At 34.5% G+C, this 24,691-nt stretch overlaps 3 pseudogenes; 2 read left to right on the top strand and 1 right to left on the bottom strand.

Annotated features, from left to right (window-relative positions):
- The first annotated feature begins 2,654 nt into the window (after nt 1-2,654).
- LOC121392153 lies at nt 2,655-7,580 on the top strand (annotated as a pseudogene).
- A 541-nt stretch (nt 7,581-8,121) lies between these two features.
- LOC121392154 lies at nt 8,122-9,430 on the bottom strand (annotated as a pseudogene).
- Nucleotides 9,431-9,785: 355 nt separating this feature from the next.
- Nucleotides 9,786-11,046, top strand: LOC121392155 (annotated as a pseudogene).
- Nucleotides 11,047-24,691: the final 13,645 nt, after the last annotated feature.

Consider the following 24,691-nt stretch of genomic DNA (forward strand, 5'->3'; position numbering starts at 1 on the left):
CCCACAGCTCAACAATTAACTCAACAAGTATGATAACTTTAGAACCTAATACTAGATAGTATTACCTTAAAAATATGAGCAGCACTAGCATACAGTTTAATTTAACAACAATTTTTTAATGTTGTATCTGATATAATATATATATATATATATATATATATAATTTTAATGATATTCATTGATAATAGCCTGTTCACCCTGCAATGTCATGGGATGATAGAAAACCTCGCATCAGTTGGAGAGGAGACGGGGAATATTTTGTTTGTTCTTCTATTGAACCAAGTACAGGTAATACTTAGTTACTATAGCAACAGTTATGTTTTCATCTTTTCTATATATTTGAATTTCTTTATTTTTAGGAGTGCTCGCAAACTTCGTGTCTGGACACGACAACTCACTCTCTACTCCACTAGTGAATCCGCTGATGGACTAGAGTATGGCCCTTCACTGGCGTCCCAGTGGAAACCTTATTGCTAGTACGCAAAGAAAACCTCATCGCCATGACGTTATCTTTTATGAGAGTAATGGACTTAGACATGGAGAATTTACATTGAGAGTAGAGAAGTTAGACTGGATAGTAAATAAACTGTTTTGGAATGCTGATTCCCTGGTTTTGGCTATTTGGTTAGAGAAACATCCTGAGTCCAAGTCTGACTCTGAGCCTAAAACATTGGGTAATCTCTTGTTGTTACTATATTTAGACTGCATATTCTATTTATAGTACAATTATGGAGTTGTAGCAATTATCACTGGTACCTAAAACAGGAACTGCAGCCCACTGGAGCCACACCTACTGGTTACACCTCTTCATTAGTTTCTGCTATTTGGGATCCTATATTGGCACTCAGACTTCATCTATTACTCTCAAGTAATGACCACACCCATTTCTATTTGTCTCTATTATTATAATCTTTAATTGTAGCAGGTCATTATATAATATACGATTGGAAATGGGGCGTGGCTACAAATGGATCCATCTGTCCTGATAACAACTCACCAGTTGCTGTTATTGATGGAGGTATGCCCCTTTAATTATACCTAATTAATTATCTATTCTTTATAGCTACTCTCATTATACTCCTTTTCGTCATGTGGTTATTCCACCACCCATGAGTGCCCACGAGATCTCCTTTCCTTCTCCCATTTCTCTTCTTACCTTTGCTCCACCTCCTCATCCTAACGATGTTATTGTTGTATTGACAGATGGACGTATGGGTCTCTTAAGTTTTAAAGAAGTGGGAGAGCCACAGCAAAACCAAAAGTATCTCAACTGACTTGGTACATATTTTCATTGTCTCACTGATGAGTGTGTTAATTAACTTTAATTAGTCTACATCATGGAGGCGTGTCTTTTGTTCTTCACGATCTACGACAGTTGGTATGGTGGAAAGAATACACACTTCTTGGAATCACATGTCAGTCATGTGACCAATTTATTGATGCTATTGTTGAGTTAGAAATATCTAATAATGAAGACAAACTTACTGTTGTTGAAAAGTCAGTTTTTTCTTCTTGCACACAATCTTAATTTATTTTAGGAAGCGAGTTAAGTGTGATGCCATATCATTTGTCTCCATAGCAACTTGGATACTCGTAGTGTTGCTATAGAATTCCAAGATGGTAGGGTCTTCAGATATAATGGGGGCAACAATAATGTTCCTTAAGCCCTTGGGTTTTTTTACCTAACAACAGTCATGTGACTTTTGGTGGTATATCATGTGACCACATCTCATTAAACATGTTTCAAGATCAGGTTTATATATTTGATTATTTTAATTATATTTTATGTCAGATATCTCTATAGGAATGTGTTATTGGTTTGAACACACAGAGACGTCAATTATATGTTAATAATACTAAGGTTATAAAATTAATATAATAGGTTTATTTATAGTAATAATGATATCATCTATTTATAGTAACAATGATGTATGATCTATTTATAGTAACATTCCACCATAGGTTTCTTCTAAATGTACCTCTTTTGCTGTCCACAATGAGTTTGTTATCTTAACAACTGATTCTCATACTATACGATGTTTGAGTCTTCATTTAGATCCCTCAAGTAAAGGAACTTATAAATTATTACTAACTTTTTATGAATGGATGGATGGATAGACAGACAGATGGATGAACAGGTTTATAGATGGATTGATGGTCTGTTGATAATTTTCCTCAATTTATTATCTTTTCTTTAGCTCTAACAGAGTTTTCTTCTGAGGATGGGATCTGTGATGAAACCATTAGACGGAGTAGAAAGAGGAGCTCGTTTGTTACTGTTGTGCCATATGATATCAAAGTAGTATTGCTAATGCCTCGAGGCAATTTGGAAACTATATATCTCCGAGAGCTTTAGTTCTGAGTTTAATACGATATCATTTAGATAGGGGGTTGCCATGGAGATGTCGTACTTTTTACATTATTACCATGTCCTTTTTAGATTTGAATATGATAAAGCATTTTTGATCATGCGTAAACATCGTATCAACATGAATCTACTTTGCGATCACAATATGGCTGCCTTTCTTTCTCACACTAAACAATTTGTAGAACAACTAAATGATGTAAATTTTATTAATCTTTTTCTTACAGAGTTACGGTGAGATTGCCTGGAGGGTTGTGGTCAATTGTATTACTAATTTTTGTCTACAGAAATGAAGATGTTACTCAAACAACGTACCCAATTCCATATTGGTCTGGGTCTGAACCCAGTCAGAAGCAGTCTAGGAATGAGCCTGTTGACCATTCAAAAGTCAATACAGTGTGTGATGCTATTAGAGAAGTCTACATGAGACTGGAGAGAGAAAGTATGTTTTTCAATTAGTATTATAATGTCTGAATGAACAGATTTATATTAACAATACTCACTACATATATATGTAAAACTCCTCAAGAAATTAGACAATGTACTCCTGAAGATTAAAGAGCTAAGAGGTATCGTGTATGAAAGAAAGACTGCTTCACTCTCACAACACTTCTCTTTTCTTACACACCAAGATAGTCCAGGCTCTCCTAGTGAATCAGTCACTGTAGATGAGGCGTTTAAATACACTATGATATTGGTTGATATTAATCAGTTATATGATATTGCTTTGGGTCTTTATGACTACTCTCTTGTTTTAACAGTTGCTGAAAAAAGTCAAAAAGTATTTTTCTTAATCATATTATCATTTTATTGGTTATATCAGGACCCAAAAGAGTATCTCCCTTTTCTTAATGAGTTGCGGCAGCTGCCTCTACATTATCAACGATATCGTATTGATAAATATTTAAAGAGATACGAAAGGCATTAGTGAATATTAGTCACTGTGGTATGTTTTCATATACCCATATTATCTGTCTATTCTGTATCTAGTACCTGACAAATTTGACGAGTGTTTAAAACTTATAAAAGAACAAAAATTATATAAGTCAGCTCTGAAGATTTTCACTGATAACGGATCACATGAGCATCATGTGATCAGTAAATTATATGGAGAGTATTTAGCTGACAGGTGGCCACTTAAAAGGCAGCTATTGGTAAGAATATAGTGACTATGTCGTTTTAGTGGTCTTTCTCTCTCTCTCAGTCTATCAAAGTTGGGTGAGCTGGAACTATCAATGGCTGCCTTTGAAAAAGCATGGAAATTGGGAATTTGTTTTTTGTTTTATCAGCTCAATTGGGTCATGATGAAGGACATCGACATAGCATTGCTAGGAAAATAGCTAGTACATTACATTGTAGTGATAACAGATATCATTCTGTCTATTATACAGATCATCTCAAATCTTACATCAATTTTCATCTGCTGCTCGAGTTCTCATTGATTATGCTGAGGTCAGCATCAATGAGCTACCTTTTATTTAACCCAATGTATTTAATATAGGATATTGAAGGGGCTGTGGGTGTGTCAATAGAAGGCAGAGTCTGGGAAGAAGCTTTACGACTTGTAAGTAAATACAATTTAGCTGTCATACTCTCTTACTTGGAATATATGTAGATACATTTATATAACCGGACTGACTTGATTGACAAACTTGTTAAACCAGGATTACTTGAAGGTCAGTGAATATAATCTTTTATTTTGTCTTTCTAATGAATTGATAGCTCAAAGAAACCATCTTCTATTAATGGAGACACAACAAGATTGTTTCTTCATCACTGCTCAAGATTACAAAAAGTTAGAGAAGAAAAGAGCAAGAAAATGGAAGCCATCTTTGGTAAGTGAATAATTTCTAAATAAAACTATTTCTTGTTATTTTTAGATGGGACATATGCTGTTGATGAAAAAGAAGCAGATCTTTTCTCTGATACTAGTAGTATTACCGGTCAATTGACCACTTCCTCCTCTCGTGCAACACGAACATCAGCGTAAGACAATTGAGTCCGTGTGACAATCACATGACAATATGTGTATTTCAGTAAGTCTGCCAAGAACCGTCCGTAAAGCAGAGAGAAAGAAATACATTTAAAAGAAGGGGTCAGTTTGAGGATATGGCATTAATGGACGCTCTAAAAGACATTGTCACCAGAGCTGATCATACTCAAGGTACAAAGAACATCAACAAAATCTGCCATTACATTATTTTATTAGATGAAATTGTAGTCTTCTTAATATTCTCTGTCTCTTTGATCTTACAAGTGAAGCTCGTGAACTTCAGGAAAGATTTCAGCAATTTCTAGACTCAATACAAGATCATCTTGTTGTTATATGGCCTCCGACGGCTCAAACCAGTTTGACTGGTAATTCTGGCACATTGCAACGAGTCAGTCCATTTTTATAAATGTTCACATATTATTTATTGCTCTCAATAGACTACTGGTCCACAATCAACAGTGAATTCAATTATTGCTGCAATGAAAAGTGTTAATATAAATTCAGGTAAATGTTTTCTGTCATTATTATTATTATTTATTAGTTTTATTATTATACAGCTCCCCTTATTTCACAGCCTGTTTTTAGAGTGGATATGAAATGGAAATTACCCAATTATTTATAAAGTTATTAATTTTAATCCAATAAATGAAAATTATTATCGACATGATGCTATCCACGTGGGTTTCCGTCTGCGCATGCGCAATAGGCAATCTCCTGGCAGCCATTGCAGAGGTTGTCCTTTACAATAGCTGTCCCTCAAACTTATTTATAGATATTTAACAAGATGATGTCGTTTTAGAGCCTTTTCTCCCCTGGCAGAACACGCTCAGATCATCTCATCTCGTGAGTTCTATGCAAGCGAGCAATAAGGACCGACATCTGCAAGCCCATCAAATGAATTATATTTACAAACTATTATATTAAATATTCATAAATCTATTTTTTTATTAGGTGAGGCAAAGAGCTTTCCACTACAATCTATAAAATGTGCAGCTGGTAAATATCATGAGTTGTAATGTATAAATAGTCAAACTTTTTCAGCGGTTCAAGGCTGAGGTATCACATATCATTGAACAAAGGATTACTCGGATTTGATGACAAGACGGAACTCGAGGAACTGGGCGTTGTCCCTTAGTGTTGGCGACGGTATTGCTCGTTGTCTATGGTCTCAAAAATATCCAAGCTGATGAAATGGTGGAGTTTTTTCTAGTGGATTAAAGGTAAAGATGATAACTTTCATTTATTATTGAGTAAGACCCTGTTATTAATTTAATTAGGTATGGCTTTAAATTTGGAAACCAGGACAATGTGGTGTGGTTGTATTTGGTAATGATAAACTTATCAGAGAAGGGGATATTGTTAAAAGAACTGGAGCTATTGTAGATGTTCCGTGGGTGAGTCCATACTTGGTAGAGTAGTGGATGCGTTGGGTAATCCTATTGATGGAAAGGTTTAGTTTGTGATGGATGCATATTTGATTAAATGGACAGATAGTAATGCAATGGTATGAATAGTCTGTCATGTACTTTATTGTGATGATAACAATATATACATTGTTAATAGTAGTCAAGTCATTGATCATGTCTCCCTTCTCCTCTACTTTCTCTCTCTTGCACACACACACTCACTCTCTCAGGGTGCCATTAGTACAAATACCGAGCTCGTGTCGGTACCAAAGCCCCTGGTATTATACCTCGTATTTCTGTTAACGAACCTATGCAAACTGGTATTAAAGCTGTTGATAGTTTGGTCCCTATTGGGCGTGGTCAACGTGAATTGATCATTGGTGATCGACAGACTGGCAAGACAGCCATTGCCATTGATACTATTATTAATCAGAAGAGATTTTAACGATGGAACAGATGAAAGTAGGTATAGATGATAGGTGTGGTTTAATATGAAACCAACACCCACATTCATAATAACCTCTATTTTCTTTAGAAAAAAAACTTTATTGTATAGATGTTGCTATTGGTCAAAAAAGAAGCACAGTAGCTCAGCTAGTTAAAAGGCTAACAGATTCTGGTTAGTGCATATCCTTTATTATGGCTCTCCATTTTCTTTCTTAGATTCTATGAAGTACACAATTATTGTTAGTGCTACTGCATCTGATGCTGCTCCTTTGCAGTACCTAGCTCCTTATTTCTGGCTGTGGCTATGGAGAATTTTTTAGAGACAACGGGGAAAACATGCTTTAATCATATATGATGACTTGTCTAAACAGGTAAAATTTTGAGTGATTATCCACCTCAAATTTTTACACTCCTTCCAAGGCTGTTGCCTATCGTCAAATGTCTCTTCTTCTTCGACGTCCACCTGGTCGAGAAGCCTATCCAGGTGATGTATTCTATCTTCATTCTCGACTCCTAGAGAGAGCAGCTAAAATGAACGATGACTATGGAGGCGGGTCACTTACTGCTCTTCCTGTCATTGAGACACAGGTATTGTTTGATTACAGTACTTGTAGAAATGTGATTTGTTTACAGGCTGGTGATGTATCTGCTTACATTCCAACTAATGTTATATCTATCACAGATGGGACAGGTATCTATGGGGGCTTGTGTAATTTACTAAAGTTATTTAACTTCAATATTATTAGATTTTCTTGGAGACTGAGTTGTTCTACAAAGGTATACGTCCGGCTATCAATGTCGGTCTCTCTGTTAGTCGTGTCGGCTCAGCTGCTCAAATCAAGGCTATGAAAACAGGTATTGAGGCTTCAAATCTCCTTAGATCTTTTATTTACTCTGCGTACAGGTTTGCTGGTACAATGAAGCTGGAACTGGCTCAATATAGAGAAGTAGCAGCTTTTGCTCAATTTGGCTCTGATCTAGATGCTGCTACACAAGCACTTTTGAATAGAGGAGTTCGTCTGACAGAGCTATTGAAACAAGGACAGTATAGTAAGTGGACAGTGGGAAACTTTTAAAATAGAACATACCTCTCTCCTTCCCTTCTAGCTCCTATGGCTATTGAAGAACAAGTAGCTGTTATTTATGCTGGTGTGAGAGGTTATCTGGACAAGGTTGATCCCTCTCTAATCACTTCATTCGAGACTTGCTTCCTTGAACATCTCCGCTCTTCACAGAAAGATCTTTTAGAGAAACTATTAGAAAGGATGGACAACTTTCTCAAGAAACAGACGAGAAACTCAAACAGGTTGTTTCATTTTTGTTGAGACCTTTTCTCAGACATCTTAAAACTAGAGCAGTAGAGCTGTAAATTTATGAGACTTGTTTAGGCAATAACCAATTCTTACCATCTTAGTTCATTACTAATGTACATTGCATAATAATAAATTGTCTGAAAAGGTAAACATAGGTATCTTTTTTTGAAGGGTCCAGTAAGCATATTAATTTTGAATTTGTAGAGGGTCTGGTAACATGCAATGTTTGGGTTTAATGAGGGTGTGTTAGACACAAGTTGTTTTAAAAAGAATGAATATTTTTTTGCAATAGTGCATGGACAAAACAATGAATTACAAAGATGTACACATATATACTAGGTTTACTGATAAAAATATCAAATATAGAACAAAGAAATGCATAATACTATCTGGACAATATCAGTTTATCCTACAAAAAAATCATTGAAATTATGACATCAATGCTTAAACAATATGGGTATTAATTAGAGAAACTGAATGCATGTAACAAAGGAAAACATGATTTCTAGCAAGTAGGTGTGGTCTTAAGCTGTTCCGCTGTCTACTTCATTCATTTCTTCGTCACTACCTTCTTCAATACAATCTTCTTCCTCATCTTCATCCGTATGTACTTTCCATATAGTCGTCATCAAAATCTAAAACATCGTCTACCTCACTATTGCTAGCTGAATGTTTTTTTTGTTTTTTAACTGTCGCTGTGTATTCTTTCTAGTGTCTGTGGTACATGGACATTGTCCTTCTCTGCTTCTTTAAGTGATGTCTCGACTTGCTTCCTGAATATGTAAAAAGACAAAAGCATTGAAATTAAGAAAGATGACTTTTGTTTTTAGAAACCTATGTCACTTTCAATGTGTAACGGTTTATTTTAATAGTAAGAATACATTACATCTCTCTCTCTTTATCTCCTTCTCTCTCTCACTTGATAATATCGATATATATATTGTTTATCTTTTCCTCGGCTATCCCTCCATTTACGATAAAACCGAAGCATCCACATTAGCAGCTGAGAAGGTATTGGGTTCATTTAATAATGATATCACGCTAAGTAATATTGTCCCTGTAACAAATAAATCATAAAAACTTGACACATTGTTTATCATATACCTAACACTTTGTGTTGGATTCCACCTCTCTTGAGGTAGTTTCACCGCTCAACATGTCCTCGCCAGGAGGGTGCAAGATAGAAACGCACAGCTCACCATCCTAAAACACAAAGGGAGAGTAACCTTTGATCAAAATGCTATACAGTACAATGAATCATTCCCAGAGTGTCTAATCCCAAAAAATGTCTATAATCCCATAATGTCTAAAGGTGATAACTGAGGTGTTAATATAACAAGTATTTCAAGAGCAATAGACTTTAGTACTAAAATAGCTAGAAAGTGTTAACTAAGCAAGTATATAAATGCAGCATGTGAAGTTCATCACTACACAAAAAGGTAGAGAAGCCCTGGATGAATGGTCAGTTTTAAACAACAAATGTGGAACTACTTTGCACTCAGTGGTCCAAGAACAAGACATTCTGGATTAGACACGTTTCCAGTACAATACAAAATTAAAACACTCGGAGGACCATGTCAAAGTGGGCGGGGACTTACAGAATAAACGTTAGGATGAAGGAGTGGTGTGAGGAATTTGAGTTTTGGTGGTGAGTATGGATAGTCGAGTGGAAACTTCATTTCCGCCTAATTAAATGGAGAAAAATAATGATTAGACGAAGGGGAAGGGCTTACTTTGAAATACCCTCCCTGGTAGGGAGTATCAGGAGGTCCAAATATGGCTACATGCCAAGTATACAAGTCTTCTTCAGAAGGTAGGGTCACTATAAACCTTCAACAGGTTCTTGATGTAAACTTTTCAACTCTCCAGCTAATCTTTGTAGCGATGTCGAGTTTGATGTGGCCATACCCTTCTCTCCCTCCCTCGATCTTCCGTGTGTGTGTTTTAGACTGGTAAGTGTACTCCCGTTGTTTTATCGTATCTATTGGATATCCCTCCGTTGAAAATAGCTGAAGTTGCTAGGCTATTTCTCTCTATCTTTTGATCTTCCGTTCTCTGTTGTATCTATCTCATTGGATAAATCAGTGTACACTTAAAACTCGTACTCCATTGATTGTCTTCACTAAAAAGGAATCTACAGTACAACTCTTTGCCTAGCCCCTTTATAATTTTAACCCTTTGTTAACTCATAAATCTGCACGTTGTAGATAGTCAAGCAAAATGGTAAATTGAAAAATTAAGAAAATAATTATTCTTTAATTTTACAGGCTAGGAGATATGATACAAAAACTACCATATTCTCTCCTGAAGGTAAATAAACTTCTTATCTTCATTTCTATACAATGTCTTGCAGGAAGATTGTATCAAGTTGAGTATGCCATGGAGGCTATTGGTCATGCCGGTACATGTCTGGGTATTTTAGCAACTGATGGAGTTTTTATTAGCGGCAGAGAGAAAAAATACAAATAAACTTTTAGACGACGTCGTGTTTTTCAGAGAAAATATATCGTCTTCAAGAGTAAGACCCTAGTAATTACTTAAAAAATAATCTATTTATAATAAAGCATCTCTTAAATTCTTGTTTCTCTTAGCAATATGGCATGCAGTGTGGCTGGGATCACATCTGATGCTAACGTCCTCACTAATTACTTGCGACAAACAGCTCAAAGTTTTGTCACCATATATTGACCTAACCCATTGCCACACCCACTTTTAATTAGATATCAATTGGTGTACCAAGAGTGCATTCCATGTGAGCAGCTGGTTATGCAAATATGTGATCTGAAACAACGATATACTCAATATGGAGGTCAGTAGAATCTCCATTGTTTATTGTCTATTTGTCTTTATGTCACAGGGACTTCGTCCGTTTGGTGTATCTATTTTGTTTATCGGGTGGGATCCACACTATCAGTTTCAGCTGTATCAGAGTGATCCTAGTGGAACTATGGTGCTGAAGGCTACTTGTATGGTAATAATCAGCAAGCTGCCATATCAATGTTAAAACAAGAATATAAAGATGACATAACATTGAAAGATGCGTTGGATTTAGCCGTGAAAGTACTTCATAAAACATTGGATAGTACTAAATTAAATTCTGAGAAAGGTCTTTATGATGGATGGATTAATAATAGATATGAACGTATAGAAGAGATGGATGGACTGATGAATGGATGCATAGACAGGGTTTCATTTAGGGGGGCAGGAGGGGGCATTTGAATTTTCTAAGTATTATTTTGCTTGTCCATTTTTCTAAATAAAACCCTGATAGAGAGTTGGATTAATGATTAATAGGTTTTTAATACTGAAGGAGGAATATTTGAATTTTTATTAATTAAAATTAAAAGTATTAATATTTTCTTTGTTGCTTTTTCAGTTGAACTGGCCACATTGACAAGAGAAGGCGAGGAAGGTGAAGAGAAGACAATTATTAGAGTCTTACCTGGAGATGAAGTTGATGTCCTCATCAAAAAATATCAAGAAGAGTTAGAAGCCAAGAAGAAAGAAAAAAGAAAGGGCTGAGGCAGCAAAAATGGAGGGATAACAATCTTAATGAGACGTTATAATAATATTATTTAATAAAACTAATAATGATAATAATCATAAACATTCTTTTTATAGTCTTTTCAGTGTTCTATTAAATAAAATAGGACTTAAACAAAAACCTATAGAACAAACTAAACAAACCTAATACTATAGAAATAACACAACACATAGTATAAAAGGTGGTAAGTCAGCATAAACAATAAGAGGGAACGCCCCCAATAATATGAACATGTAAAGAAAGAAATTCTATCATAAAAGTATGAAATGGAAGAGGATAGATAGAGAACCAGAGTTTTCCAGACCCCGTGTTGGTCCAATATTATATAACTCTTTGTTAGTGAGAGGCTACTCTCTGCTTCCAAGGCATGAGATGGTATTTGGTCAACTCTTTTAAAAGACGATCAGATATTATATTTAGTGGATATTCCGTGGGGAAAACACTTAACATAGCATGCACAGCACGTATTCCATGCTGATCTCTTTTTCTTGAATAACTTATAGGACCTCCTTCAGTAGGTGGAAACTGTACTAATCCTGACACTGCTATAAATCTACTGCATCAACAGAGGGAGCAACTTTTGATGAGATAATCTCATATGGATGTTATGACGATATTAACTATCACAACCAATGCTATTGAGAGGGTGGTTCATTTATCGAAAGCCTTGTTTTGGGGAGCTGTGTCTAAACCAAGATATTCTTTGAGAGGTTGACAGTCAAACTTCACTTGTTTTATTTATAATATATCGAAGAACATCTTTATCAAACTAAAGGGAGAGAGAGAGGAGAGAAATCAATAAAAAGACTGTTATCTGGTTACCTGTTTAATAGTGGCTATTGGTCCTTTACTGAATCCAGCTTCCAAAAGAGCATTATCAATTGATTTAGGATTTAGATTCCAGTGTGTGCAAAGCTCAGCAACTAATGACCAGTGAGATAATGTCAGTCTCCATCCAACACTTGATAACAATGGAGTAACAACAGGAGTCTTACCCAAACCAGACACTAACTTAGCAGCTAAATAAACATCATCAGAACCCTAAGTACAATATAATTTGTGACCTTTAACCTTTGTCTGACCTTTGAACTTTTCTCGTGAGTACATATCTCAATACAGAGTGTGTTCTTTCTTAGCGGGTCAGCAAGATGAATGGGCAAGAACCCCGGAAGGGAAAAAGAACATGCATCTAAACAGGCAAGAATATCTACCTAAAAATATTGAGATAAATCACATGAGAGTCACATGTCAGTTCTATTACCTTCTCTTTGATGAGGTTTTTTAATACTAGTACCTCTGGAGCAATTCATCTTGAAATACCATGTTTCACCAACACACAGTCATCTCTTCCTTGCTCTGCAATTGAAATATTGGTACTCGTCACCAACCGTCAACTTATCGACTATTTTTTGATTCACTTCTTCCTGAGTCATGTGACCTCGCTTGACGGCATAGTTGAAATGGTCTCCAATAAGATCTCTCAACTTATTTTTTAGAGAATATTCTGCACCTAAAATGATTACAATAACATTCATATCAGCATAAATAAGGCTCTGAATAAACGCAGATGCATACTGCAAACCAGATAAGCTCACAACAACAAAATGTTGAGTTGATCGTCTTTTTCTCGCTGACTACCTCGTGGAGCACATAACTTAAGCATCCTTTTTAAGTTGACGAGCACTTAGAAAAAGAGACATTAAACTTTTGCTTTCAGCTGTCAGAACATAATTTAGTAAATCCAGTAGCACTGTAAATGACTGCATCATATACTGTAGTAGCATTATAACATTGCCATACTGTCTGTAGTGCAATGTAAGGGGATGGCATACGACCTTTGACCTTACGCCACAACTGTATAACAGTTATGACATACAAGAGATAATTGTAAGATGTCGAAAACTGGAGACAAGAAAGATAGATTTCTCATTGGATAAGCACTATACTTTACTGGAATTTTCATATTGGATTTGACCCAAGACAATGGCATCTCATCACGAAGAGATTCTTCAGACAGCTGAGGTAATGAACTGACTTTCTACTCAAATTCACCTCTTTATTTCTCTGTGTTATCTCAAATTTCCGCTTTCCAATTTTTCTTTTCTTAATGCACTGTAAAAGCTCTTCAATCCAATCATACTCATACCCAAACTGCTTTGAATGGGATTGAGTCTCAGACCATAAAGCATCCACAATCCCAAACTGGAGGGCTTTCTTTGCTCCAATAGACTGTCCTGAGACAATAAGAGAGATAGCACGACGTAATCCTATCAAATATGGCAAACGAAAACATCCTCCCCCACCTATAAAAAGACAATAAGTACAATAACAAAATATTTACAAATATTTACCAGGTAGAACACCTAATCTTCACTTCAGGTAGTCCTAATTGCCGGCAATGTTCCCTGTCAGCCACACGATAATCACATGACAAAGGCTAATTCCCAGTCCTCCTCCTATATTGTTCCATTGATTACAGCAATAGTTGGAATGGATAGTGGTCTCCAGTGCACATAAAATAGAATTGAGCTCAATACAGTCAGTATATGACCTACACAAAAAAAAACAGAAAATGCAAATTTTGAATGAACAATTTTTGTGTTACTTGTAGGTGGCTAGGCAGTACCTTAACATTCCATTTGTTCCTATAAATTCCAATTCTATTTTGATATCAGCTCCAGCCATAATGTCTTCTCCTTACCACTGCTGCAACTACTACAAGATCTACCTCTCTTGATCAACCATTTTTTTAACACATATAATGCTGATGCTAGCCCTGTTCCAAGATCTCGATCAAGTATATTTTGAGACGAGTCAGGTGTATCTAAACAAATGACAAATATGTTCACTTGTCCATCTGACACTGGTAACTCGATCAATTGACAGAGTGCCATTAGCTTATCCTTTTGTTCAATACTGGTCCACGCATGCGCAAACTATATACGTGGAATAAAATTATAGCCATGCTGTTTTACATAATATTACAGCCTCCTTGTATCACCAACACAACTAGCAATTGCTATGTTAGTGGTGTCCTCCACTGTCTGATGAACCACCCTATTTTTTTAGAATTCCTGTAATCAACCAGCAAACATGCATGTTGTGAATGTACAAAGTCAGTATAATATTTTAAAGTTAAAAAAATTCAAATTAATGCAATGTCACACAGGAGTATGCTTACTGAAAGGTATTACTAAACTTATACGGATGTACAGGTATAACAGTGGTGCAGCAACAAAATCTCTTGTTCAAACTCTATCAAGTAAAAGAGAAAAAATACAATAAATATCAGAGCTTATTATTGAAAACAGATACACATGAATCATTTAACATTGTTAGTCAAACATATTGTAACAAATAACATTTATGACATCAATTGTTATATTTAATAGAACTGAGTGTCCAGTTGTTCAAGTACAGGTATAAAACATAAGATAAGATGTATGTAGCTAACACATATATCTGTATATTAACACTGTATGTATGTTTATTTGTATCGCATTCAGAAAACTACATTAAAGGCAGCACCATTTATAAACTTGTGGGGATAGTGAAATATCAGAATAGACACAACTCTTCATTATACACTTCACAGAAAACAATATATTTAATAGTTCTATATCAGTAACAGTAATGTATGCACAAAGTTGTATTTTGTACAATCAATCACTAGTAACATAGGTTACTCCTGTTAATATACTAAAATGATTCAACAAGATCCATTCATGCTTTTCTGTCAATCAGATGAAGGTTCAAATGTATATGCACTTTTCATATAGAAAATGTAAACTGTAGGCAATAGAAACAACCACTGTCAATCAAGTAATGATTTTTTATTTCTTAAACCCCTATAAATTAAAATATGATAAAAATTATTATAGTTAGTAGTGTTGTTCTAGTTTGCTTAAGTAGACTAGTTTTATTCTTGTCCATTAAAAGTATAGCTTTAGTGTTTTGTTCGTCGATGTTAGCAACCATATTCATGTTTCATAGTTGCCGTTAATGAGATTCATAAGCGTACACGGTGCGCCCCACAAGAGCCTGAAGACAAAATCTGACGTACATATAAAAAGAAACTGAAACAGTCATGAGTGCCAGTGTGTTGTGGCCAGCGTTCTGCAATGCATCAGACCTCTGAGATGGTTACCAGCATACTCTACGGAGTATCCGAAAGGCCGACTAGGATAGGGCTGGTAGTCTCCCTTTAAACGAGATGAGGCTGGTGTATTTGTGGTTCCCGGTTCCTGAATGCGACATTCCCTAAGAGCTGGAATCCCGTACTGGCTGGTTTTAAGTTAGGGCGACGCTCCAGCCAGGATTACCTCGCGAAGACGAGGGTTACCAAGCCAGGTGGCGGTCCCAGCTAGCAATAGCAGGGAATCCTGGAACTAAGTGGAAGCCTGAGTGGGTGAGCGAGTAGGAATCGTTTTTGGGCAACACACAAGGGTTTTTTTTTTTTAATTAATAAATTTAGATTTTATTTGTCCATTAAGTTCTATGTAGACATTTCACAATTCTATAATACTGAGTGTGACACTAAATAGTATAGTTCATTGTCTGCTTGTGTCAAAACATTTGTTTTATGTGTTATTTCATATTACTAATGTAAAGTATCATTGTCTCTTTTTTATGTTACAACAAATAATCCTTACCTAAACAGTATCAATCCATAATGTGTAACCTCTATGAGAATACAATAAAACTTAAAAGAAGGGGTTAAAAATTTGGATAACCTTTTCTGGCTAATAGCTGTGAATTGACAATGACAGCCATTTTTTAGTAATCTTTCTGTACACTTATCAGATAGTTATACCATGTGCTGTTAGAAATCGCTAAAAAGTGGTTTAGGATGAATGGATGGAAGATTATAATAATATCGTTTAATTTATAGACCAGTTATTTGAATATATTAACATTTTCTACAAATGGTATTAAAGTAATTTATTAATCAAACCAACAAGTCCTATATCAGTTAGTTAATATATAATATATTATTATTAATTTATAATACTACTCTATAAAGAGTATTGGATGCTCATTGGAATAAAACAAAATGGCCGTTGGTACATTACTTGGAGATGTGTTGACAGTTACATTCACACCTCATATTTATCTCTCCAACCAAGCAAGTCTCATGTAAAACTACCCCAGCTGGTTTTTAAGGATCGAGACTGACAGGACTTTTAGACAATAGGGAAGAAAAGTTCTTATGGAAAGACCATAATAACAGAGTTGACTATAACTCATCAAATTCTATTTGAAATTGGAGTAAAAGACATTGTCAATAAAATTAAATAACATATCAATAGTTTACCTTCTTTGTAGGGGATGTGGTGAATATGGACATTCTACAAACTGCTGCATGGATTTGTTTGAGTTGTATTAAAAATAAAATCAATCAAGAGTTGCTCATTTGAACTCCACCATTGATTGATCAAAGTTGTCATGAATATATAATATACTCCATTCCTATGGAAGCATTTCTATCTTTAACCGCTTCTTTTAGTTTAAGGACTATTTTTAGAACCAAAAGTTCTTTCTTGAATAAACAGGTTTTTATACGTAAGTATGGATATCTTCAGTATTATTTACAGTTACAAAATATATTTGTGTAAGTAATATCATTAAAGATAAACCCAGATTATGATCATTTTCACCAAACTTTTGTCAGTAATTTAATTATAAATTGGGTTTTTTCAAAAATGAGAGTGTCTTTATCTCCATAGCAACCAGAGGACTGTTATCTAATGCTGTCCGGGGTGTGACTGTTTGGAAAACACAACAGGAAAAGCAAGAAAACTTAATTGATTTATGTTTGTATTATTTAGTATAATCTTATAAAGTATATAATGTATTCTTTGTAATTAGCTGCTCATACTCAATTACTTATCAGTAATCTCCAACAATGTCGTTATGCTAAAGCCAGTTCTCTAATTAAGGTACCTATTATATATACAAACATGTCCATTATGTACATATACATGTACATGTGTACATGTCCATTATGTATACATATACATGTCCATTATGTACATATACATGTACATGTCCATTATGTACATGTACATGTGTACATGTCCATTATGTACATATACATGTACATGTATATATTTAGTGTTTGTTCTCTCATAATAATTGTATATATTATTTTTGGATTATTTTATTGTTTAGATTTTTGATAATGTACATACTAATGAAGATCTTGAATAGCCGAGAATGCATTATTGGAGTAAGCTCTCTGTTATTATCAATAGCACATCTACTTTATCACCAAATCATTGCCACAATATTGTCACACATTTCTTTATCTCTCAGATTTGTAAAGGCTATAATTTACCTCGATCTAGCTTGCCTTTAATAGTTGTTCGAGCTTGTGTACGTGTTGATAAACCTCAGAAAGCTCTCCATATTATAAGTCGTAAAGTAAGGCTCTAGCTTGGTGAGTGGACTTCATGTTGGTTTATATTTACAGGTACAATATGGTGTCTTCCCAACTGTTAGAGTATATAATGTACTAATGGATTCCTTTCTCTCACAAAGAAATGGAAAAGGTTTCTACATCATCTTTAATGGATGCATGTGTTTAAAAATAGAATTTTAATGGATGCATTCAGTCAAAAATGGACACATTTATTTGTTCAGTCCATAATGTAAACTCCCAAAATGTCAACATCCCAAAAGGTCAAAAAGGTTAATTTATAAAGTGTTATTTTTATAATTATATTAGTTTATTCTTTCTATGATAAGTTTATAAAGTTAACAGATACTAAAGTATCATGAGTAAAACCACACTTGTTGTAATTTAACACTTACAATTAAATTAAACTTAAATAACCTTTTGGGATGTTGACATTTTGGGACTTAACATTTTGGAAATTGAAAGTTGACATAGAGAGTATGAATCTTTACAGTATCCCATATATATATGTACTGATATTTGTTACAGGAATTGTTAAACCTTTCAACAGTTATTGATGGATGAATTAGAACCAAATGGTCTATCATATGTACTAGCTGTATTTGGACCATCTCTTACAAGTGAGATCCAATACATCAATATGGTACATTTTACAGACCTCCTAGGTATGACCGAAGAAGCTCAAGTCCTTTGTGATAAGTGTTTAGCACTTAGTTACAAAGAAGGCGTAAGAGCATATCATGGTCTTGTCAAATATTGTCTCGAGAAGGTAAATAAGATATTTAATTGAGTAAAGGTTTGTTTTGTTTAAAGGAAGATTTGGAGAGAGCTAAAGATGTCCTGAGCCACTTAAAATAAAACACACCCATTAATAAGAAGGTATTGTTATTGATTAAGTAATCTGGCTGGTCAAACTGGTTTGTCAGCTGCTCTTTCAACAAGTATGCCCATTTATTTCTTCTAGTTTGATTTAAATTGTCGTATAAGAGGACTGATATCAGTTGGTGATCACGAATCTGCTCTATCTCTTTTGGAATCTCTCAAAGACGGAGGTTCGTCTCTTAGAGTATCAACTGGAGTTATTGACTTGCTGGAGACCACTTTGACAGGGAACCATAAAGAGGCCTGAGATAAGGTTGTGTGTTATGATTTATAATTCCTGTTAATTGATGAGTTTATTGTATTAGATTTTGAGAGATACCCTACAGAGATTAGGGAAAATAACATTATGAGAAAGAAATGTTAGTATTTAAATAGTTCTATTAAATATCATTTTCATACATACTCTATTTAAATGATATTAATAGGATGTTTTGTAATGATCAGTTATTATTTTCATTCTATAATTATGTTAAAGAAGTATCAATATAATTATTATCAAAATATTAGTCCACTTTATTGCTTAGTAATGAACAAGATCTGACAGGATCTCCAGTGAAGCAATAATTGCATACATTACAAGATAACTCTTGTCTAACAATGAGATGGTCTTGGAAGTTGTCCTCACTTTCAAACTACATTTATTTAGATTTGAGGTATAATGTCAAGATATTGTTAAGTCATGACTGGCTGGGTGTATTGAAGATAACACTAACCCATTACCTTATATGGTAAATATGTTGGAAGATGCAATTAGAAATTTGGCAAGCATAAATGAACAATTTATAAAGTGTTTTAAAAAAAAATAAATTTTTCAGACATAATCACACACACACATATATATAGTACATAATTATATAATGTATAATGAAGTAAAAAAATTATTATTTTTAATTAATTAATTAATTAAGGGCTAGCATATGGTGGAGGTGATGGCTTATCAATTATCTGATCTACATACTCGTAAAGGACACTCATCGCCAGGTAATTCTGTGCTAGTAGAATTTTTAGAGATCTGTACAAAATGTTGAAATGGTAATGGTGATAAATTTTTAGGATATTACCTAGGTATAATAGGAATTCATAAGGATCTTTCTGATGTTGTAATACGCTATGTATAATTCTTGTATACTGTAATGGATGGATGAATGAATGGATGGATGGATGGATAAATGAATGGACATACTCTTCTATCTTAGTAAAATTGATGAGGTTTCCTTCAAGATACGTGGGAGCTCCCTCTGATACACAAATTAAATCATTCATTGTCAATGCCGAAATATGGTAACAATGGTGGCTGAGCTCTGAGACATATATAATACACACAATACAATTGTATAATAATTACTTTCTAACAGCTGCCTTGAGTTCTTTATAACGTCCATCAATACTGCCTATTTTTGTAGCATTTTATGATGCATCTTGGCCTAAATAAATTGAACGGACAAAATAGATGGATGGACAGATGGATATATAGACAGGTGGATCAATGGATGGATAGATAGAACTCACCGTTTTTTGACAACAAATCAAAGCAGCTGTTAAATTTCAAGACACTGCTGTGTTCTAGTGCCCCCAATACTTGCATCATACTCATAAAGTTATTGAGTTGATAACACTCCACCCCAATGAGATAAGAAACTCTATAGCTGCACATCGATTCATCTCATTATGTTGCTTAGCAAACAGTCCACATCCAAAACACAGACATCTAATGTTATGTAACCATTTAGATAAATAAAACATGTCCACATACTCTGTAAAATGTTGAATCATAGTAACTAAGTTAGGAGCAACCTCTACTTTATTTTCACCTTTGTGTCTCATGTGACGGAGCAGTTCACTAAATTTGAAGAGGATAACCCTGTTATTAGTGATAATAACAAATTACTTATTTTCAATTTGACAAAAATAGGGCACTGTCAATTAAACACAGTTGCTCAGCAACTTGTCTCGGTTGCCATGTCAACACAATGTCAAAAGAAGGCTATACAATGGAAGAAGGAAATAACTTTTAACTATTAGTAGTATTATTTTATGTTTACTGTTTCTTCTTTTGTAGAGATGTACTGCAGAATAGGATATTGTGATGTAGAGACATGACAAGCTTTCTGCATTGTGTATAACCTGAAAGTAGATGGACAGATGAATGAATGGACGTAGAGATGAGAAGATGAATGGATGGACAGATGAATGAATGGACGTAGAGATGAGAGGATGAATGGATGGACAGATGAATGATTTCCTAGAAAACTTCCAAAATGACTCTTTTCTCAGCACATGATAGTTGAGTTTCATTACAAGCAATATCAAGTAATTCTTGTAATTTAACATCTAATTCATTACATTCCCTGAAATGCTATAAGAAATAGAACACAGTGAAATAGAAAAGTGATAAATCCATCTGTCTGTCTGTCTGTCTACACTTTCATCTATCATCTATACTCACATAGAAAATGTTTACATATCCAAAATGTTCAAAGCAAAAAATATCCCAGACACCAAACCAGTGTATTTTGGCTATTGCTTATGACCTAGTAGTGTTGCACATTAATTTTAACCCCTGGCATGTTGAACGATTAGAAGCAGAATCAGGGCTCAAAGCATGACTGGTAAAATATGATAAAATAAAATACATAAACTATTTTACACTCTCTTACTTCTAGCTTCTTTAACACAATCCTCTGGTAACTTTGAGCTAATGGCCTTCTTTCCTCTGATTTCAATATATTCATGATAACTCTACACAGAGGCTTATAATCAGTGGGTCCCTTAATTACATCATAATATACACATACTTTGATTAAAAAGTCCAACACAACATGGGCAGTTGTAAATATTGGAAATGTTGTCAGGAAAGTGTGAGAAAATCCAGACCAAAATAGCTCACTTTAGTTAATCTTTGAAGTACACTATCTAGATTGCAAACAGTTCACCTGTTAAGAGTAACAAATAATATAATATTTTAAGTATCTTTACTTACTAATTGTTCTTTTCCACTTTTGAATGTACTGTAACGTATGAACTTTGAAACTTAGTTCAAAACTGGTTCTCCTAGACTGTGTGTGTGCGTGTGAAAGAGGGTAGAAGACCAGAGAGAGAGAGAGAGAGAGAGAATGTGGTTAGTAAGTGGTCAGTTTTTTCTCACACACTCATACCTTTGACTTCTCAAAATTTTATTCTGTTTTTCACTCTCAATACACTGTAACGACAAATAGAAGACCATAATAAAAGTGCACATTTGACATAAACACATTCTACAATACTATAGCAGTTGTTAGGTTATTTTTGTAATGGGACTATTTCTATTATACTTATAATCCAAAACAGGCTCTTATGGTGTTACTAAAATAACAATTTTACTATACACTCATAGCCCATAGTATTTGATACTATTAATAAAATGGAGATTTACCCTGTGCTATATCAGCAATCCATTGTGCTTTCTCAGCCACACCCATTGCTATTAATATACAGTTATGTTTGTCGTCACTGTGTTCATAATCCAACAGTAAATCCCAAAAACGAAGCTCTATATAGGAACATGACATCATCTTAATTCTAAAATAGAATTTTAGCTACAACTAACACCTTATTTATAAGATATGAAACTGTCTACTATAGAGATTACTTATAAAATTTATTAAAGAAAGTCCCAATGGTACAAAAGCTTCACTTTATGCTACAGATGATATACAAAGCTATAATATAAGATGCTCCCAACATGTGGTAGTTTGCATAAACCAGTTTCTTTCAAAATATTATGTTGACACAAACTTACTGCACAATCCGGATGGGGATGCTCATGGATACGACATTTAGCTAAGGTAGTATACCAAATCTCTTTGACAAGTTTGTATCCGTCTTCTCCTTTCTTTCCACGCGTTGAGTAATGTATGAGATGTTTTGAAAAAAGAAAACAATAGTTATGACGACGTCTTGTCGTTTCTAGTGAAAGAAAGTCCTTTGTCTTGGTCTTCCTGACGATAGAGTGAGAGAAAACCTAAGGAGATTTGAAAGGAGAGAAGAAAAAGATGTTTCAAAATGACAGAGCGAGTCGTCGATTGGTACCTTTTCTAATAGTGCTTGCTCTTTATCTAACAATACTTTCACAACCTCCTTCAATTTTTTGATTCTACTTTCAAAACTTGTCGAATATTTCAGAAAGAGATACTTCATCAGTAACAGTCTGTGTTATAGGACACAGAGAGAAAGATGGAATGATGAAGATAGAGAAATAAAATATAACACCTTTTGTGGGGGAAAAAATAATCTCCAAATCAGCTACATATCTGAGAGTGCAGGATAGTCAACATGTTGGCAGGTGTGTGTGCTTTGAGTTCTTGTAAATCTAAAATGTATCTGGAAATCTAAAAAATAATTATTAACACTTAATAACTAGTTCCTTACTCCATTTTAGTGGCAGAACTTAGTCTGAAGATCTTCAAGTTTACATTGGATTAAACATAGGTATTCCCCGAACGCTTTTGAGGAACTCTTTAAAATGAGGACTAGTTTTACTCAAAGAGTACCTAAAGAGAATAATATTATTACATGTTTGATCTCATGTAAGCTTACATCAAGAGAGGGGTGTGGGGTGTACCAACATACTGATGGTAAACTGATAACATGGAATGAAATAACTTTGAAAATATCACCTAAAGGTCAAAGGTCAAGAAGAATTTTTATAATTATAATTGAGTAAAAAACAATAATATTTGTTCAGTATGTGTGTGTCCATTAATGTAAACTAACTGTAGTGTTTTCTGCATGGTTGATTAAATGTGTAATCAACCATAAAAACTATACTATGAGGAAATATAAAGGATACTTAATAGAAATTCCAGAAACATGAGTACCATGTTACATATATATATGGCATACTTCTTGATAGTCCCAGTGGAACTTCTACTCATGTTTGTTGTGGATTTCCTGTAAATGAAATCCTTATTTCTTTTCAGTTGTATGAGCAACCATCCTTCATCCATCTGTGTTCCATCCTATTCATCCATCTAACCTAGATTAACACAGGCCATTTTTCAATCCGATTGTGTAGTCCTCTTAAAAATAGTTGATGAAAAAGCAACAGTTCATTACTAAATAAAACAAAAACATTTCTTAAACAACTATAGTTTAAAAACAATCCTTTAAATGCCTTGAGTAAAAACTATATCACGATATTATAATATCTCTCTTAATACATATACTGTACACTTCTAATATTATGTAGTAAGAAGTACTGTTCTGTGGTGTGTGTGTTTGTGTGTTGCATAACTGACCAGTTCCTAAAAATGGCGACAGATTGTAGTCATTGATAAAGGTGGTTTTGTGTGAAACAGGCAGCGATTTCAAACTGACGTTGGAATTCACTGTTGAGTAATGTCAGCTTGACTAACATAATCTTCTTCTGATGCGACAAATTTCCAAATAAGCTAAGAATGGACGAATGGATAGATGGATGGATGGATGGATAGATGACTGGATGGATGGATGGATGATGAATGGATAGATGGATGGATGAATGGATGGATAAGTAGAATGACAACAGATGTGGACTATTAGACAAAATGGACACATAATCGAAGTTATACTAAACATTGATATGACATCACTATTTATTATAAATACACGCACCCACCAAGAAATGTTTCAACCCAAACCAAGCATCTATCAGAGTTCTTTCAAGAATCATAGCTAGCCATGTGAGAGGAAGTCCTCTCCTACATACTACTACTAAGTTTCTACACACAATGTTAACTCTACCTGGTTTCTCTTTCTCATTAGTTCAGCCTGTGGTGACTTCATGTAGGCTATGGACCACATGTTTCCAACGGCGACGAATCAAACCACCCTCGAATGTTATTTTTGAAGCTGGTGGTAAAAGGAGAGATGATGAATAACCATAGACAGTATCATGGTAACAAGAGAAGAGAGAGAATGAGAGAGAGAGAGAGAGAGAGAGAGAGAGAATCTTACAATTCCGGGCACTTTCTTCCTTTCATATCAGGTCTGGAGTAGGTGTTCGAGGGACACTAATGAGCTCGATTTTCGATGAGGTATAGGTCCAACTATAAAGAGGATTGTATGTATCAAAGTTGTTTTCTGGATTTACTGTTAGTGTGTCATTAGATCACAGGAAATTATTATCCATGAGCCGCTAAGACCTCTACATTATATCAGTTCTTACATTATTATTAATATGTGTGGTGTTGGTGTGCGGGGGGTGGGTTTCAAGGATTAATTTGATTGTTTGGTTTGATGGATAGTAAAAAATTTTTCATTGAGATTAAGAATTTGTGTTTGTGTTTTTACTGGCCCCTCAGGGC

Source organism: Gigantopelta aegis, unplaced genomic scaffold (assembly GCF_016097555.1).
Source record: "Gigantopelta aegis isolate Gae_Host unplaced genomic scaffold, Gae_host_genome ctg3417_pilon_pilon, whole genome shotgun sequence".
Taxonomy (NCBI): Eukaryota; Metazoa; Mollusca; class Gastropoda; order Neomphalida; family Peltospiridae; genus Gigantopelta; species Gigantopelta aegis.